This window comes from Lolium rigidum, chromosome 1 (assembly GCF_022539505.1).
Source record: "Lolium rigidum isolate FL_2022 chromosome 1, APGP_CSIRO_Lrig_0.1, whole genome shotgun sequence".
Taxonomy (NCBI): Eukaryota; Viridiplantae; Streptophyta; class Magnoliopsida; order Poales; family Poaceae; genus Lolium; species Lolium rigidum.
The window spans coordinates 173,264,220-173,281,226 of record NC_061508.1 but is presented as its reverse complement, the minus strand read 5'-3'; the positions used below and the strand labels follow the sequence as shown (position 1 = coordinate 173,281,226).

Here is a 17,007-nt window from a genome sequence, read left to right as displayed (position 1 = left end):
TTTTCGTTGTGTCCGGCGTGCCGGAGCGTCCCCTGTGGGACGGGGACGGGCTCGGGGCGCCGGACACCGTATCGGGGGGCGCCGGACAAAAATGGGCTTTGGGGGACGCGACTGGATCGCATTTTTTGTCCGGCGCGCCCCAAATCCCTTTGGGGGACGCTTTGGGGGACGCGGCTGGAGATGCTCTAAGGCCTTTCACAATACTATATAATAGAAGAATACCCCGCGCGTTGCAGCGGGAATTTCTCCGATAACTCTGTTTTGTAAAAAACGAAAGGATATAAGTTGATTGGAATAGGATGTTATTTGTTGGAACATGCAGAATTCAATTGGCATAATAGTCAAGAGGCTAACATAAAAATACTGACTTGAAATGGTTATGTAGTGGGCGGCTAAAAGTGGATGATGTGGATAATTGGATGGCTTAAAAAATAGATGATGTGTCTTGCATGTAAAGTATTAATGAATGTTAGTGGGGGATGACATGGATAATTGGATGGCTAATAGAATGGATGATGTGGATAGCTTGCATGTTGAGATAGAGAACTTAAATGACCCTCTAGTGGGGTTTGCTTTATAAGAGATATAGATTACTAGTTGAATGCCCGTGCGTTGCCACGGTTAACTAAATTTGCATATCTAATTAAGTAAAGTTACTATAGGAATTCAAATCTTCAAATTCTATAGATTATTTTTTTTTTTGAAAGGAACACAGATGCATTCCATTTAATTAAAAAGCTGGACAGACGCCAGCAACGTCTTTTACAAAATCTGGGAAGGGGTCAAGCCAGACCTGACATTCACCCCGTTCCATACTCACGCCAAATGCTGCTAGACAGTGTGCAGCTGCATTACAGGTTCTTGGACACACATCTATTCTACAACACTGAAAGGAGTGCTCCATTACAGATTTCATCTCTTTTATTAAAACACCTACCATTGAGTTATCATACATGCTGCTGGTCATTGCCTGCTTGAGTGTCACTGCATCAGTTTCAAAGATGACCTTTTGGCAGCCCATTCGGACTGCTTCTTGCACTGCATAGAACATAGCTGCAGTTTCAGCATGGAAAGGATCAGCGACAAACTCCAGGTTGCCTGCTCCCGCCACTAGTGATGCACCTTGCTCATTTTTTATGGTAAAACCCCACCCACCAGAACAAGATGCTTGTCTGAAAGCTCCATCAGTATTAATTTTCAGAAAATCTGCTGGGGGAGGAGTCCAAACCTGCTGTTTATTCTGTCTATGTTCCTTCCTCTTCTTCATCATACTGCAGTACTCGGTGAGGTGAAACTGAAGAGAGAACAAGATGTCATGAATGCTTCTTATATTAGTTCCCCGATTAGCCTTGTTCCTCTCAGACCACCATAACCACAGCAGCACACACGTCTTCAAACATGTCTTCTCGTCACATTGAAAGATTTCATACATTACAGATTGCGCATTCGGGCAATTAACAAGGACTTGCCGTGTTTCCTCCATTTGGGCTGCTCTCCATAGAGCTTTGACCGATTTACATTTCAGAAAGCAGTGGCCTCCATCTTCATCCAGTCTGTAACATACTGGGCATCTTGTGTCCAACTCTACTCCCCTTCTCCTTAATTTCATTCTGAGTGGAAGGCTGTTATTTGTGAGACGCCATAAGAAGTGCAGAATTTTAGCCGGAAGTGGTAAAGCCCATAGTCTTTTCCACAATAAGTCGGTGCTTCTCTCAGAATAAATATATTCAGTCGAAGTGGCAAAATATATTCAGTCGAAGTGGCAAAAACAAGCAATGTTGCACTGGCAGTGACGAACATAGTAGTCACGGGTAGTGCTCCGTTTGAAATTAATACCAAGCATCAAGCTTCATAACAAAATAATAATGCACGTATATTATAGAAATTGACCATGCTTTTCTTTGAGTTCCTATGCAAACATATCTACAAATTATAGTTCAAAGTATTTAATGTATGCAGTTATGCCAACTAAGTACTTTTTCGTGGATATAATTTTGATTGGGCGCTCTCCAAGGATCGCTCTCATTAGAAAGAGGTTGCTAAAAAAGTTTCAGATATTTAGTGACCACAAATTTTGGTTACACATAAACCATGATTCTGCAAAAAACATTTAGTAGTGGCAAATGTAATGTTTATAGAAAGGCTAGATAATGTACAACTTCTTGTCTGTGTAAGCTTCTAATAGATCATTATTCAATACGAAATCATCAATTTTTACTTACCATGTATTAGACAGCGCTTTACGTATTGAAGAAGCAAAAATCAGTGACGGTGAATTGTGATTGTCACGGAAGATCGCTAGCAAGTGGATGTCAAATCAACAGAAACTTTTAGTGCAGCCTGAATCTCATTGTCTTAGCCTGAATCTCATTGTCTTGGAACATCTTCAATAAAGAATTATTATTCCATATATCTGTTTTGAGAAGTTAAGTAGCTTTTTCTAATTTCATCAAGAAATCAATAACATATTGCATACTTCAACCTCAGGTGTAATTTGCGGAAACATGTAGGTTTGCATAGATAAATAAAAAAACAGAAAATAAATATGCCACATGCCATGAACATCTTTGCTACTGTTATTTATCAACTTTACGAGACTACTACCACAACAAAGAAATCAAATAGAGATAGAGATAGGAAAATAGATAGCAAGCATGTAGCAGACAGAAGAAGGAGAGGGGAGAGCCGCCGTTGGCCATCGAGCTCAGGCCCGCCCAGCTTCCCACCATCGCATGCCCTTAGCTGCCACCGCCAATGCGAGAGGAGATCCCTCGTATCTGATATATGAAACACACAAGTGCAGGATAAATTAGAGAAAATGATGTTTAGTAACACTCATAAATTGTTCAGCTTAGTGGGGCAAATATAGATGCAACTTGCAGCCAGCTTTAACAAATGAATCTGAACTTATGGTTGTACGAAGGGCAAAGTCAAAATAAAAAGTAGAGACAGGGAACCATGAGGCGCCTGAGTCGTTTTCCGTCTACATCTCGTTGCTTCGTCACAAAATAACCCAGCTGGTGCCTCATGTATATTAAGCATGGCAGTGTAAGATGATGCACAAAGATAAATTGCTTTCTGAAATATGTCATCGATAACCTGAAGACCTTGCTCTATTGACAATAGCTTTGCGTACTTTACGTGCTTCAACCCATTGCCACGGAAGATATGTGAAGGGACTCGTATCATTTAACACTCATTTATACTGTTGTACATGTCATCCAAACATATCTAAACCAGGGTATGATTTTTATAGAGCCATGAAAATAAGCATCCATGTTAAGCAGACTTGAGCACAAAAACATTTTGCTTTTGTTTATCTAGAAATTAATTGCCAGTGTATAAGTTGAGGGCACTCGGTTCACCTATAACTCCATGAAGTAACATAGATGCCATAATGTCTCATGTGACCATAAGTGACAGTGCACAATTCAGTAAATCACTACCAACATGGAGCAATATCAAGAATAGTGAAGTGACATCAGTGTAATTCAGTACTAATAGTCAGACAGTTTGTGAGCGATGCTACCCATTTTAAAGTATTTTTAGTAATATTTATTTACAAATAATTTTATGCAGCAAGGGAATTCAATTAGCAGTAAGAAAATCATTCCAGGAGTTCACCAATTGAAAAATAATCGGAGTTTTGCTATTTGGCTTTGGACCTTCTAGCCTGATCATTAAAAAGTTCAACTTCCCTGTTCAAAGGCTAAAACAGATGCATATGAGCCTTACAAAAGTACATAACTAAATATGGCACCATACAAGAACAGAGCACCATATCTTCAGTCCTACTGCTATGTAATGAGGGGACTAACAACACACTACAGTCAATTGATCTCCATATGTCACTTTTTTTAGATCCCTAAACTGGTGGATAGTATAGGTATGCAGAGAAGGATGAGAAAACTGTAAGAGATGACCACATATCCGCACCTTTGCCTAGGTAGCAGTGGCTTGCTCAAACTGCAGGTATTTCAATAACACATGTTTTATGGCACTGGAACTTAGTTTATAGAAGAAACTAATAGGGATGTCTGCTGATAGAAAACTTTGAATTAACCACTTCACTTTCAATAACACAAAACTGAGGAAGCATACATAACTAAATCGAAATAATTGACATCGTCATGCTAGCACAGGGATCGAATTGTCCACAAGTACTGCATCATGGAAAAAGTAACTGAAGTGTTCCCATAAGTTATAAAAATCCAGTAGTACATGAACAATATATTTCTACTCTATTTGCTATCAGCAAGGTCCAAAGATAAATGGTCTGGTGCAGCTGCCAAAGTATGCTGGTGGCGCAGTATTCACATTGACATTTACTGCTGTCCTTTGGTTGCCTCCCTACTAAAACATACATAGAGTATCAAAACATAAACTCTAGTAAGGGAAGTTGTGACTGGAACTCCACAGAAAGAAGGGCATGTACTATTCTGTATGGAATCTTACTAAGCTAGTTCACGCTAAGGTTTTACAGAAAAAACACATAGAAAAGAGAGAATCAACACCACCATTATGTTTCACTTGCAGAATATGCAATAATCAAGAAAGCAGAAGTCACTTGTGGGAAATCTATGAAAGTTAAATGTAGATCAAACAAAAAAATCATAATTCAGCTCATTGAACCTACCAACGCGGTTGTTCTCCTAGGCAGGAAACACATGTGTAACTTCTCCATGAGGTGTAGACAAATCAGGGTATTTTCTCAACCCAGCTATTAGGTGTGCCCGATTCTTCCTCCATGTGACGTTGTCTCTGTATGCAACTTATCTGGAAAAAAGGTAGAAGCATTGGATTGATTGCATTTTTTTGCTAAGAACACATGCTAGGTCCTTTCGCAGTTGTGTATGTGGTGATACAACTATTGCCTCTTCTTTTTGTACTAAGATTACAAAAGCTAGCACAACCTGAATTACTAAATAACAGGTCTTCGTGGAGGTGCTTTGAACCGAGGACTGCAGAAGGCCCTAGACTGATTTGTCAGTCATTGATTGAAAAACGCACATCCCCGCAATACTTCCCCTTGCACTTGGGTCGTGGGTGGAGGTCTGCACCACCTTGTCCATCGTACGGCGGGCTTCCTCCCTCTTTTGGATAGTCTCCATCCTGGGCAATTCAATCTATTGGAAACTCTCCATGTACTCATGCTCCTGCAATGGCAGACCGTCCATAGAAACACCAGGGCATCTACAACGTGGGAGCTTAGAGCAGAAGCCAGGGTCGTAGTCCTGGCCATTATGTCCAATTTCTGGTTGATCACAGGATTCCCCTTTGCGTCGCCCCTGGCAAGAGATTCTTGACCAATCTGCTAGCAAAAACCAATCTCGTGTCAAAAGAAATTCCAATTGAACAAGCTGACCGAGCTAGCTGAATCCAACACAATGGAGTTAGCTGAATCCAACACGTGTTTCACCGATAGAAAAACAATGATACATCTGTTATCTACGGCAACTTCATTTTTTCGATTGCAGATCATGTCGTGCAAAGGATAGATCCCATACCAGCGCGATTCTGCAAATCAGCTCCTGCATCGCTCATGGATGCGTCGTCGTTCTCCACCGAGGGACCTCGCGTAGAGCTCTCCTCGCCTTCTCGGAGCTTGCCGGCGCCGATGCGTAGTTGCCGCGCCCACGGCTCGGACCACGCGGCCCCCTAGGCCGCGCCGCCCCGTTAGGCTTCCTGGCTGGCGTGCCGCCTCCATCATCGAGGAAGGCGCTGATATCGAATCCAGCGTATCCGCGGAGGGGATTGACCGCGGGGACACCAGTTAAGCCTGGGAGTGGGGAATTCAGTGGAAAATGCGGGGACGGTTGCTTGGCCCGGAGTTTGACGAACGGGGAGATGAGAACGGGGGAGTCGTGCACATCTACGAACGTCTTTTTCTTCATGATGCGCTTCAGCGGGAGGTTGCCGAATTTTCGTGTGCTGAGGGGAGAGACGGACGTACCAACCATCCTACCACCTCTAGGCAATTTACTAGCAAAAGTGACCGTGCGTTACGACGGGAAAAATGCATTGCAATCGGTGGCGATCACCTGCCACGTGGAGCTGTGTGGCACTCCACAACTCTCTCACACAGATCTGTATAGATTCAACAATAATCTGGATACAATTCGGTGTCACACCGAGAAGGAATCGCTAGCAGCGAGAGGAGGAAGAGAGAGATGCCCAATTGGGACTTGATTCAATTACAACTCGATGCCTCTACTTGGCCAGGAACACAGCTAAAGTAACGTGCGCCACCACTCGGTCACCCTTGGGTCTTGGGTCGTTGATGGACTTGGGCCGCCAGCCCACAAGCTAAATGAGCCTCTCGGATCCTTTGGCGAGTATCAGTCCGTTGCTTGGCCTTGATAGCTTCAGTCAGCCTTGGAGTCGTGACATTACCCCCGCCTGAAGAATTGGCTTGTCCCCAAGCCACACAGTCAGGAAACTTGTTCACCAGCGAGAATAGTGGTTCCCAGGAAATGCAGTTTGGTGGTAATCCTTCCCACTCGATCTGGACTTGAGGCACCATCTTGTTTCCTTGACGAACCGATCGTTCCGCCAGCACCTTTCTTGGTTTAACCCTGACCTGCATTCGAGTTAGTGCCACGGGTAAAGAGGAGCTGACCTCGTCAGTAGGCTTCACAGCTCGCTTTAGTTGTGAGACGTGCACCACTGGGTGAATTCGAGCAGTAGGTGGTAACTGTAAGCGATATGCCACTCTGCCCACTCGCTGGAGGACCAAGTAGGGGCCAAAGAAACGGAACCCCAACTTCTGAGAAGATCGAGCTGCCACTGAGGTTTGCACATAAGGTTGCAAACGTAGATATACCCTGTCCCCCACAGCAAACTCTCGTTCACTGCGATTTTTGTCAGCTTGAGCTGTCATACGTTTCCGTGCACGCTCCAGGTGTTGCTTGATCAATGGGAGCATGTCTGCCCTTTCCTTCAACCAAGCTTCTACATCAGTGTGCCCTGGTAGTGACTCATTGTCAATTGCAAAATGTCGAGGCTTTCTCCCATATAGCACCTCAAACGGCGAACGACCCAATGCTGAATGAAAAGCAGTGTTATACCAGTATTCAGCCTGTGGAAGCCATTTGGCCCACTGATCAGGTTTTGCATGAACCAAGCATCTCAAATACGTCTCGAGGCATTGGTTCAGTCGCTCAGTTTGGCCATCGGTTTGTGGGTGGTAGGATGAACTCAAATTCAAGGTAGTGTCAGCCAAACGGAATAGATTACGCCAGAAACTGCTGGTAAATATCTTGTCCCTGTCAGAGATTAAGACCTGGGGCATGCCATGATATCTATACACACCATCCATGAAAACCTGAGCAATGGAAGCAGCTGTAAAGGGGTGTTTCAATGGAATGAAATGTGCAAATTTGGTGAGCTTATCAATGATCACTAGAATGGTGTCAAACTTGTTGGATGACGGAAGTCCTTCAATGAAGTCCATACTAATTGTATGCCAAGCGGAAGGAGGAATGGGCAGAGGCTGCAATCTTCCAGGAAGCTTCACATGTTCACTTTTAGCCTGTTGACACACCGTGCAAGCTTGAACATACTTCACCACATCATTTTTCATCCCTGGCCAGAAAAACACTTGTTTTATCCGCTGATAGGTAGCCAGTGTTCCTGAATGTCCACCCAATCCGCTGCTGTGCAAGGCCAGCAGAACTGCTGTGTGTGCCTCGACATTATTCCCAAGCCACACTCTACCTTTGAACCTGATAATCCCATCCTGCAAAGAGTATCCCTGGTCATTAAATCCTTGCACACTTAACTCTGTCAACAACTCCAGTGCTCGGTCATCTTTTTGATACCCTTCAATTACTGTTTCCACCCAACGAGGACGAGCTACAGAGACTGAATAAGCTGACATTTGTTGAGGTCGACGAGACAGAGCATCAGCAGCTCGATTTGATATCCCTTTCTTATACACGATCTTGTACTGTAAGCCCATTAACCTGAAGAATGCTTTTTGTTGTATCAATGTGTTGAACTTATGATCCCCCAGGTGTATCAAGCTGCGCTGATCCGTGTGGATTGTGAATGGTCTGTGCTGTAGATAGGCCTTCCACTTTTCAATTGCCATGAGGATAGCCAAGCATTCTTTATCATATATTGAGAGGGCTTGGTTTTTTGGGCCCAAGGCTTTACTGAGGAAGGCCAACGGGTGGCTTTGCTGCATCAAGACGGCTCCCACGCCAGAAGCACACGCATCCGTCTCCAATACAAATTCCTTGCTGAAATCTGGCAAGGCCAGCACCGGCGCCTGAACGAGCGCTTGTTTGACCGCCACAAATGCCTCATCTACAGATGGAGTCCAGCAGAACAAAGCATTCTTCTTCAGCAATTGAGTGAGAGGGCGACACAGAACGCCAAAGTACCTGATGAACTTGCGGTAATATCCCGCCAATCCCAAGAATCCTCGCAGTTGTTTGACATTTGATGGTCGTGGCCAGCGCTGGACAGCCTCGATTTTGGCTGGGTCAGTCGACACCCCTTCCGCGCTGATGATGTGGCCGAGGTACTCGAGGGAGCGCTGAGCGAACGAGCACTTCGATTTCTTGACAAATAGCTGGTTCTGTTCCAATAGCTTGAATACCTCATCAAGATGCTCTATATGCGCCTGCAGCGTGTGGCTGTAGATGAGAATATCGTCGACAAACACTAGGACACACTTGCGAATCATGGACGCAAAGATCTTGTTCATCGCTGCTTGGAATGTCGCAGGTGCGCACGTCAATCCAAAGGGCATGACACGGAATTCATAGTGTCCACTATGTGTGCGGAAGGCCGTCTTGTGTTCATCCTCTTCCACTAGCCTGATTTGATGATAGCCAGACCGTAAATCGAGTTTTGTGAAGAACTGTGCGCCCGCCAGTTCATCGAGCAACTCGTCCACGACTGGCATTGGATATCTATCTTTGACAGTGACAGCATTCAAGTGCCGGTAGTCTACACAGAAGCGCCAGGTACCGTCCTTTTTTCGAACCAACAGAACTGGCGAAGCAAATGGACTTTGGCTTGCTCTGATTATGCCTTGTAATAGCATATCCTTTATCTGTCGTTCGATCTCATCTTTTTGTTGAGGTGAGTACCGATACGGCTTGACATTGACTGGTTGTATTCCTGGAAGCAACGTGATGCGATGATCGTAGGTGCGATGTGGCGGCAACCCTTTAGGTGTCAAGAAACATACAGCATGATCGTGGAGCACTCTTGCTATCTCTGACGGCATTTCAGTTTCTGTCTCCACTGCATTTAGTTGTACAATTTGTTCTAGCGCCCTGTCTTCAGCTAACTGCTGCAACTCTGACAGTGAGATGGGTTCACAAGTTTTTGTGTTGTGTTTTATCCCACGCAATATCACCCGCTTACCATTCACGCGGTATCTCAGTGTCTTCCGTGTCCAGTCTACCCACATTGGTGGCAAGGATTCCAACCAGTCCATACCTAGAATCATGTCATATGTTGGCACATCAAACACTCTGAAACTAGTACAGAATGAATGTCCCTGACAGTCCCAAGAGAGATCGTGCACTGCTTGATTTACTTTAGTACGGCCTCCATCCGCAACTGTCACTGTAACAGCAGGTATTTTTGCAGTTTTCAGCCCTAATTGTTTGACTGTAGCTGAGTTGATAAAGCAACCAGCACTGCCGGAGTCTATGAGCAGCAACACCTGTTTGCCCCCACACCAGCCTTGCAACCTCATGCTCCTGTTTGATTGCACACCTGCCATGGCACCAGGTGAAATGTGCATAAGGATTTCGTCTTCACTTGAGTTTTCCTTATCTTCATCAGTGCTGAATTCTTCCAGCTGTAATGCTGCCAACAATTCTTCTACCACATTTAGTGGTACACTCTTGTTACACTTATGGCCAGGCTGATACTTGTCACCACAAGTGAAACATTCACCCCTAGCGCGGCGTTGAGCTCTCAGAGATTGGAATTTATCATCCCATTGTTTGCCAGACTTCTGTTTCTCCTCATTAGATTTACTGCTGTCAGCTGACTGAGATAGAATCCCCTTGCCAGGAAAACCAGTTCTGGAGAAATTTGATCTATACTCATGTCGATAGCTCTTGCTTGAATAAGACTTCATTTCTTCATTCATTTCTTCCTGTTTTTCAGCAAGCACTAACGCAGCATCAACTGAACGAGGATTATGTAAACGAATAGCACAACGTATGTCCTTTTTGAGACCACCAACAAATTTAGTTACAAAGAAAGCTTCATCGTAATGCTTGTTATATATCAGCACCTTATGTCTAATATTTTCAAACTTTTGGTAGTATTTCTCTACTGTGTCTGTCTGCCTACACCTTTCTAATGCTTCTAGATACCTATGATGCTTATCCTTGCCAAATTTTGCATGAATAGCTACACACAACTCTTCCCAACTATCAATGTCATGCTCAGCCTCATAAGTTTGCAGCCATAGGGCCGCATTGCCTACGAAATGCATAGTAGCAAAATTGGCCCAGGTATCATGATCTACCTCATACAGATCAAAGTACTTTTCACAAACTTTTTTCCACCACTTTGGGTTTTCACCATCAAATCTAGGGAATTCAGTTTTAGGTGGCCTAGATTTGTTACTTGCATGCCTAGAACTAAATGGTGTACTGTTCATGAATTCAGAATTTTCATCCAAAGCAAAGTGAACAGGTGTATGAGGAGTGGTACGCGTACCCTTGTCCAGGGCAGCTACCTGTGCTGAGGAAGCACCAGGTGCAGGACCCTGGGTTGAGAGTTCTTTGCCGTGCCAATTTGGCCGTGTGGTGTTGACGGGCGGAAGAGCAGGAGCAGATTCAAGAGCGGCCACACGAGCACCTACAGCATCGATTGATTGCTGTAGCGTACGGATCGTGGTGTCGACCGTGGGCATCCACCGGCTGAGCCCTTGGAGGGTGTCGTTGAGCAACTTGATGGTGGAGTTGGTCTCCTCGCTCTGCTTCCTCAGTTCCGAAACATCCGCTTGCACTTGCTCCATGACGATCTGATCGCACGAAGCCCAAATGTCTGCCGACGGGGTAAGGGCCTGCCGCCGCCCCTTGTACGCGCCTCCAATGGTGAGAGATCGGGTGATGGAGCCTAGATCTACTCACAGAGATCTGCGAGCACCCGCTCTCTCTTCCCAAGTCCTCCCCCAAGCAGCCTACCACCACCAACGCCGCCGAGTGAAAACGCCTGATGCGCGTCTCCGTCACCGCCGCCGCAGAGAGGTCTGAGATCTGTGGAACTTGACGAGCTCGTTCACTCACCGAACTCGAGTCCACCCAAAATCCCCACCACCACACTCAGATGCGAAGGGAAATAAATTTTTTTGTGGATTTTTTTTTTTCTAGGGATCTAGGGCTCTGATACCATATGTGGCACTCCACAACTCTCTCACACAGATCTGTATAGATTCAACAATAATCTGGATACAATTCGGTGTCACACCGAGAAGGAATCGCTAGCAGCGAGAGGAGGAAGAGAGAGATGCCCAATTGGGACTTGATTCAATTACAACTCGATGCCTCTACTTGGCCAGGAACACAGCTAAAGTAACGTGCGCCACCACTGGTCACCCTTGGGTCTTGGGTCGTTGATGGACTTGGGCCGCCAGCCCACAAGCTAAATGAGCCTCTCGGATCCTTTGGCGAGTATCAGTCCGTTGCTTGGCCTTGATAGCTTCAGTCAGCCTTGGAGTCGTGACAAGCTGATAATATGTTTAAGTGTTGCGACCATGAAAACGATCTCCTAGTCGCCTCCGTTCCCCTCTAGTTGAAGAAGTAGACATAGGGCTTACATAAGCGCCTATCGTCGCGCAATGTCTACTCCGACAGTCTGGTTTCCCCAGACGTTTGTTAAACACAATGTATTTGCTGACAATCGGTCATCGTGTCTAGGACCTCGATTAAGACCCTTGTTGCAGCAATTTGTAAGAAACGGTCGACAAAGATGACAACAACATCTGTTGTGGAGTAATTGTCGAGGCCATTGGGTACGCCTTAGAGGTGGTATATTAGATACAGATTAATAAAATTATATTATTTGGTATATTTTTTTTCTTTGCAATAAAAATCAAGTAGCACTTCTAAAATTTGCACAGTATGAAAAGTGGCATAAATTAAAAATTTGCAAACACATAAACAACCTTTAATTTGCTCAACCATTTTATTTCTTCCAAACAGCATCTAGCAGCAGTCATTTCGCTGGCCCGCGCGGCTGCACCGCACCACAGCGACCTAGGCAAGGAAGCTCGCTGATATGAGTACAGCATCACGTGAAGCCAACCAGGAGCTAGTGAGGTCTGACCGGTCAAAATCCCCAAATCAATCCCCAACCAAGACTCAACCTCCGCCGCCGCCCATCCCGACTTTCTCGCGTTCAGATCCTCCCACCGGCCTGCTCTCTGGCCTGCTCTCTGTCTCTGCCCGAGCCGTAGGAACCACTCGCTCCCATCCCGACGCTCCCCTCGCCCTTCACCCACTCGGCCGCCGTCGGCTCTTCCCCCGACGCGGCGCAGCCGCCAGCCCGCCTCCAGCTCCGGCCGACGGAATTCCTTCTGCAGGTTCCTCTGCGGGCCTCTGCTCGTCCCCGACGCCTTCCCCTGCTCTGCGCCATCGACCGTCGCCTCGTCTTTTGGCCCCGCGCGCGCCATCAAGTCCTGCACAGCGGCCGCCTTCAGCCTCCTCGCCACAGACGTCCTTTTCCGCCATGGCCATCGCCTCCCCGTACCCTGCTTCCCCAGAGCATGGAGGTACCGTCGAGAAGGAACGACCAGCACGGCGTCTCGTGTGGCCCGCAGGAGGGGAGCTGGCGGCGGCTGTCTGGCTGCATGTCGGAGGTGCGCTGGCGGTCGGCGAGGGCCTGGCCGGCGACGGAAGTCGTGCAGACGAGCGCTGGCCAGCGGAGCGATGCGCGCGGTGGGGACCTGCGCGGCGGCGCTCGGGCAGAGGAGTTCTCTAAACGAACGAAAAACAAACCGAACCGATACCGTGGCATTTAGCTGTATTATGTATTTTAGTGGGAGGGCAAAACGGTCCAATAAAAAGCGTTGACGAAACTTTTTGGCAGAAACCTTAGCTCCTTTATTATTATACTAGGAAAATTGCCCGTGCGTTGCTACGGTCGTAAAAAATTAAACCTAGATACACGGATAATAAATTAATCTCTCAAATTTGCATGAAACAAATTAAGAAAGTGAATGGCAATACGGGTCAGCTGTTGGAGATCCACTGTGAACTGAACTAAGTGCCATATAGTAGAGCGTTAAATAGACGGACTGATTTAACACACCGACATATATTTATTATTTTTTCTGGGGGGCGACATCTATTTGTTCGAAGGTCCATTGAAGCCACATCAGTCAGCATATGCAAAACTTGCTCCCTTCTTGATCATTTGGTTTTGGACCGAACAACGGTGCTATTGCTTCTTGATTTTGGAGGTTGATGAGGATATTTTTCAGGCAACTCACGGATGTATATAAACAGGCTTGATCCGGAGCGAGGTGGAACTTTTCAGTAAAAATACCATTGCTAGAAATAACGGATCGGCCAGTTTTTTGTGGGCAGCTTCACTTCACCAATTGGGCCACTCCGATTTTTATGTTATCTTGGACTGGATTGAGGTATATTTGTAGCTACAAATTTCGATCATACAGGATCCAAATGATCGACATGTTCGACGTGACTCCCACCAGGCAATGATAATATTGTGCAACTAAAGCTCTTAAACCAGAAGTGCATATAAAACTTTGTGCGGTACCTCTATTTGATTCAGAGATAACCATCAAGATATGATGCAGTTCGGAATGAATCAGCATACCAACAAATGGCAGTAGCTTCTGATTTTTTATGAAGTGATACAGCAGGCACCACCATAGCACCTAGCTACATCCATCCCAAGGAATTCAGCATTTTTTTGCTTGCAAACAGCAGGTTCCAGCCCAGCAAAAAAATGCGCACACGCACTGGCCTCCTGCATGTGCAATCTCAAAACCTTCAACACCGAGGTCGGCTTGGGGATTGTGCACTTCAGTAGCAAAGCCAACATGTTGGTAACTGATGGAGACAGTTGCCCTCAGTCGAATAATTGGTCTCCACGTTGTCGATGCCCACAGCGGGTCAATCAAATTCCCAGTACAGCAAGGTAACCGCCCAGTGCAGAGGAGGATGGGCCGTCGCTGGCCATGGCTAGCCAAGCACATGGTGTACGTGGTACTCCAAGCGCTAGACCTGATTGATTCATCTGCTCTAGCAAGCCACTGATTCTAATCCACAACGGCGATGGCACATCTGCTCCCGTCGACTCAATCCGGATGGAGCTGAGTTCTCGGGGAAGACGGACGGCGCCGGGTCGTCGTTTTGCCTCGTGCTCAATCGGCGCATCCCTCCCTCGCCTCCAGCTTGGTGGAGTACTGGGACGGCATCCATGGCAGCGGACATCTAGGATCCATGGCGGTGATGAGCACAATCAGCTGTCGGGATCCATGGCGGCGGAGACTGTGCGTCACCGGATGAGGAAGAGGAAATCGCGGCTCGACCAGTGCAGGCGGAAGAGGAAATCGCGGCGGGCGTCTCCTCGATTTTCGTATGGGCGAGATCGCGATCTGATCTGACTTCTGGAGCGGGAGGTGGATCTAGAGGGTCTCGGTAAAGGGGAGATAAATAAGATCGAAACTGAACCGGTAGTGGCAATCTGCAGTATTATGCAGTTTGGTGGGAGGGTAAAACGGTCCAATAAAAAGTTGGACGAAAATTTTGACAGAAACCTTAGCGCCTTTATTATTATCCGTGCTTCTTTTTTCAAATTCCTGGTCGTTAGGATTAAAACGAAGAACCAGATACTAAACAATGCACTATGGGCCGACAGATGCATGTTGCTTACTGAATTATGCGCATTGATGTGCGATTTTTTCTGTTGCTTTGCCAAATTCACCATCATTTATCAATACACATCTCCGAATTTGTAGTTGCTGTTTGTTTTGTAACTCAAACACCTGTGTGTGATTTCTTTGTTTGTAAGACATTGCTGCATATGTTTGTAAATGACCAGAGTACTGCAAAGATCAGTCAGATGAGGTGCAAGGGTGAGACCCAGGGACGGTCGCCAGGGTGGTGTTGTTCATTTAATTTTCTGATCTGATTTACCTCTTCCGTGTGTCCCATTTGAGATGGTTATGAGCGAAGCTCCATCAGGGCAAAACAGAAGCAGTGGCACTATCGGTGGGTGTTTAGAAGCTACATGATCTAAATAACATATGAAAAAAGATACTGGTTACATAATTGTGAGAACTACCTGTGGCAAAAAATGGTCGCCCCAAACAGGTGACTACTGGATCTCACATTTGATTAGGATTATCAGTCTTTTATTCATATTCTCTATGTATGAAACTCTACAAGGCTTGATTCCACCAGAATCCGACAACATAATTCGGTGCCACATGTTCAAAGTGCCTACTGTCTTCTAATCTTGTCAGCTTGTCGCAGGTCATCTGCTTATTTTACTGCATTATGGTGGACCACTAGAAGGGTAATACATGGAAGATTTTCCGATAAAAGAAGTAAATTAATATAAAAAATGGAAGATATATAAAACATCGCATATTTAAAGCGGCTCAAATAGATTACCCAAGAAAATTAAAAATCCTTGCATGAGATCATTTATCTGCGATTATCCTCCAATTCTCTACATACATTAGACTATGTTGTCCATCTTAAAACTGTTGTTATTATTCCTGCCTGTCTTAAAGTCTTTAGTTTCTTTTGAATTACAATTTCGGTTCATCACCGATGATGTTGAAACCGTAGCAATGCCCGCGCGTTGCTGCGGAAGAGCAAAATGCGTGAACTTTAAAATTAAAAATTGTTCTAACAACATGGCAAAGTACTGCTTGAACAAGATAGTTTATAAGCTGAGTGCAGAACCTTTGTGAAAACTTCAATCATAATGATAAAAAAAATTGCTGAGATGCAGAATCAAAAATATGGTACAACAACTTCAAAATTCAAAATCAAAACTGAAGCGCTTTCATCCACATCTAAATGCGCACACAGAGGGAAGAAAAATTAGGCCATAAGCTGAGGTAATATAACCTGGCTCCCATTCGTAGGCAGTGCCATTCCCCGGACAGGAAGGATGGGACTCTAGGCCGAACAATCTAAAGGTATAATTGCTGCACCCCCATGGGGCTCTCACAGCGATCCTAGCTTCTGAGCCGTCGGATCTCCACTATGTGGCCAATCTCATCCGTTGATTGTGAGTTCATGACAGCTAGATAAAGCCATGCAACGGCCATGTGCTACCCACATCAGGCTGTTTGTGGGGCCTGCCATCGTGCGGACCCGTCTGGCGGTCGCTGCGGGTGATACGAGTTTCGGTCCGCTGCCTCCCGGGGAGAGCCGAGCATCTCCTTTTGTCTCCAGCGAGTGGGCCACATGTCACATGAGGATTAGCCTGGACCAAAATATCTCTCCCAGAACCAACCCTATCCCCACGTTGCCCACTCCTCTCCCCATTCATCTCCTCCCTCGCGCCGCCTCTCCTTCTCAAGCGACCTTGCGCTGCCTCTCTCCTCCTATCCTCAATCCCCGATCCCCATTCGCTGCCTCTTGTTGATGCCGACATCAGGGACGACGGCCACGAGCAGGACGCGGTCGAGCGGAGGCGCGCGAGCAGCAGCGGCGGAGGAAGCATCAACGGTGGTCGCGCGAAGGAAGGAGGGGCGGACGGCCTCCGTGTTGTCCTCGTCGCCATCGCAGCGCGCCGCCACGCGGAGGGCTGAGCTGCTTGGCAGAGGAGCGGCGGCGCCGCCATCAGGCCAGGATGCAGACGGAGGTGCTGCACTACTGCGTTAGGGGTTGGGACTCCCTCTCCTTCTGCTCCGTGTGAGCAGCAGCGGTGCGCCATGGGCACGTCAGCTGATGCGGGAGAGAGAGAAGGCGAGCAGACAGAGGCGGAGGCCAGTGGAGACCACCGCATCGAGGAGCAAAGAGAGGCATAGCGCAA

The 17,007-nt window shown here is 46.4% G+C and overlaps 1 long non-coding RNA gene across 3 annotated transcripts; it reads right to left on the bottom strand.

The window, feature by feature from the left end:
• Window positions 1–2,232: 2,232 nt before the first annotated feature.
• Window positions 2,233–5,641, bottom strand: LOC124682751. Of its 3 annotated transcripts, none has more exons than XR_006996410.1 (3): window positions 5,508–5,641; window positions 4,637–5,311; window positions 2,233–4,353 (listed from the first exon to the last, which is right to left on the bottom strand). It is a non-coding gene; the product is annotated as an uncharacterized LOC124682751 (long non-coding RNA). The 3 variants fall into 3 exon arrangements; XR_006996411.1 differs by having other exon boundaries at window positions 2,233–4,037; XR_006996409.1 differs by having other exon boundaries at window positions 2,233–2,777.
• Between the last annotated feature and the right edge of the window lie 11,366 nt (window positions 5,642–17,007).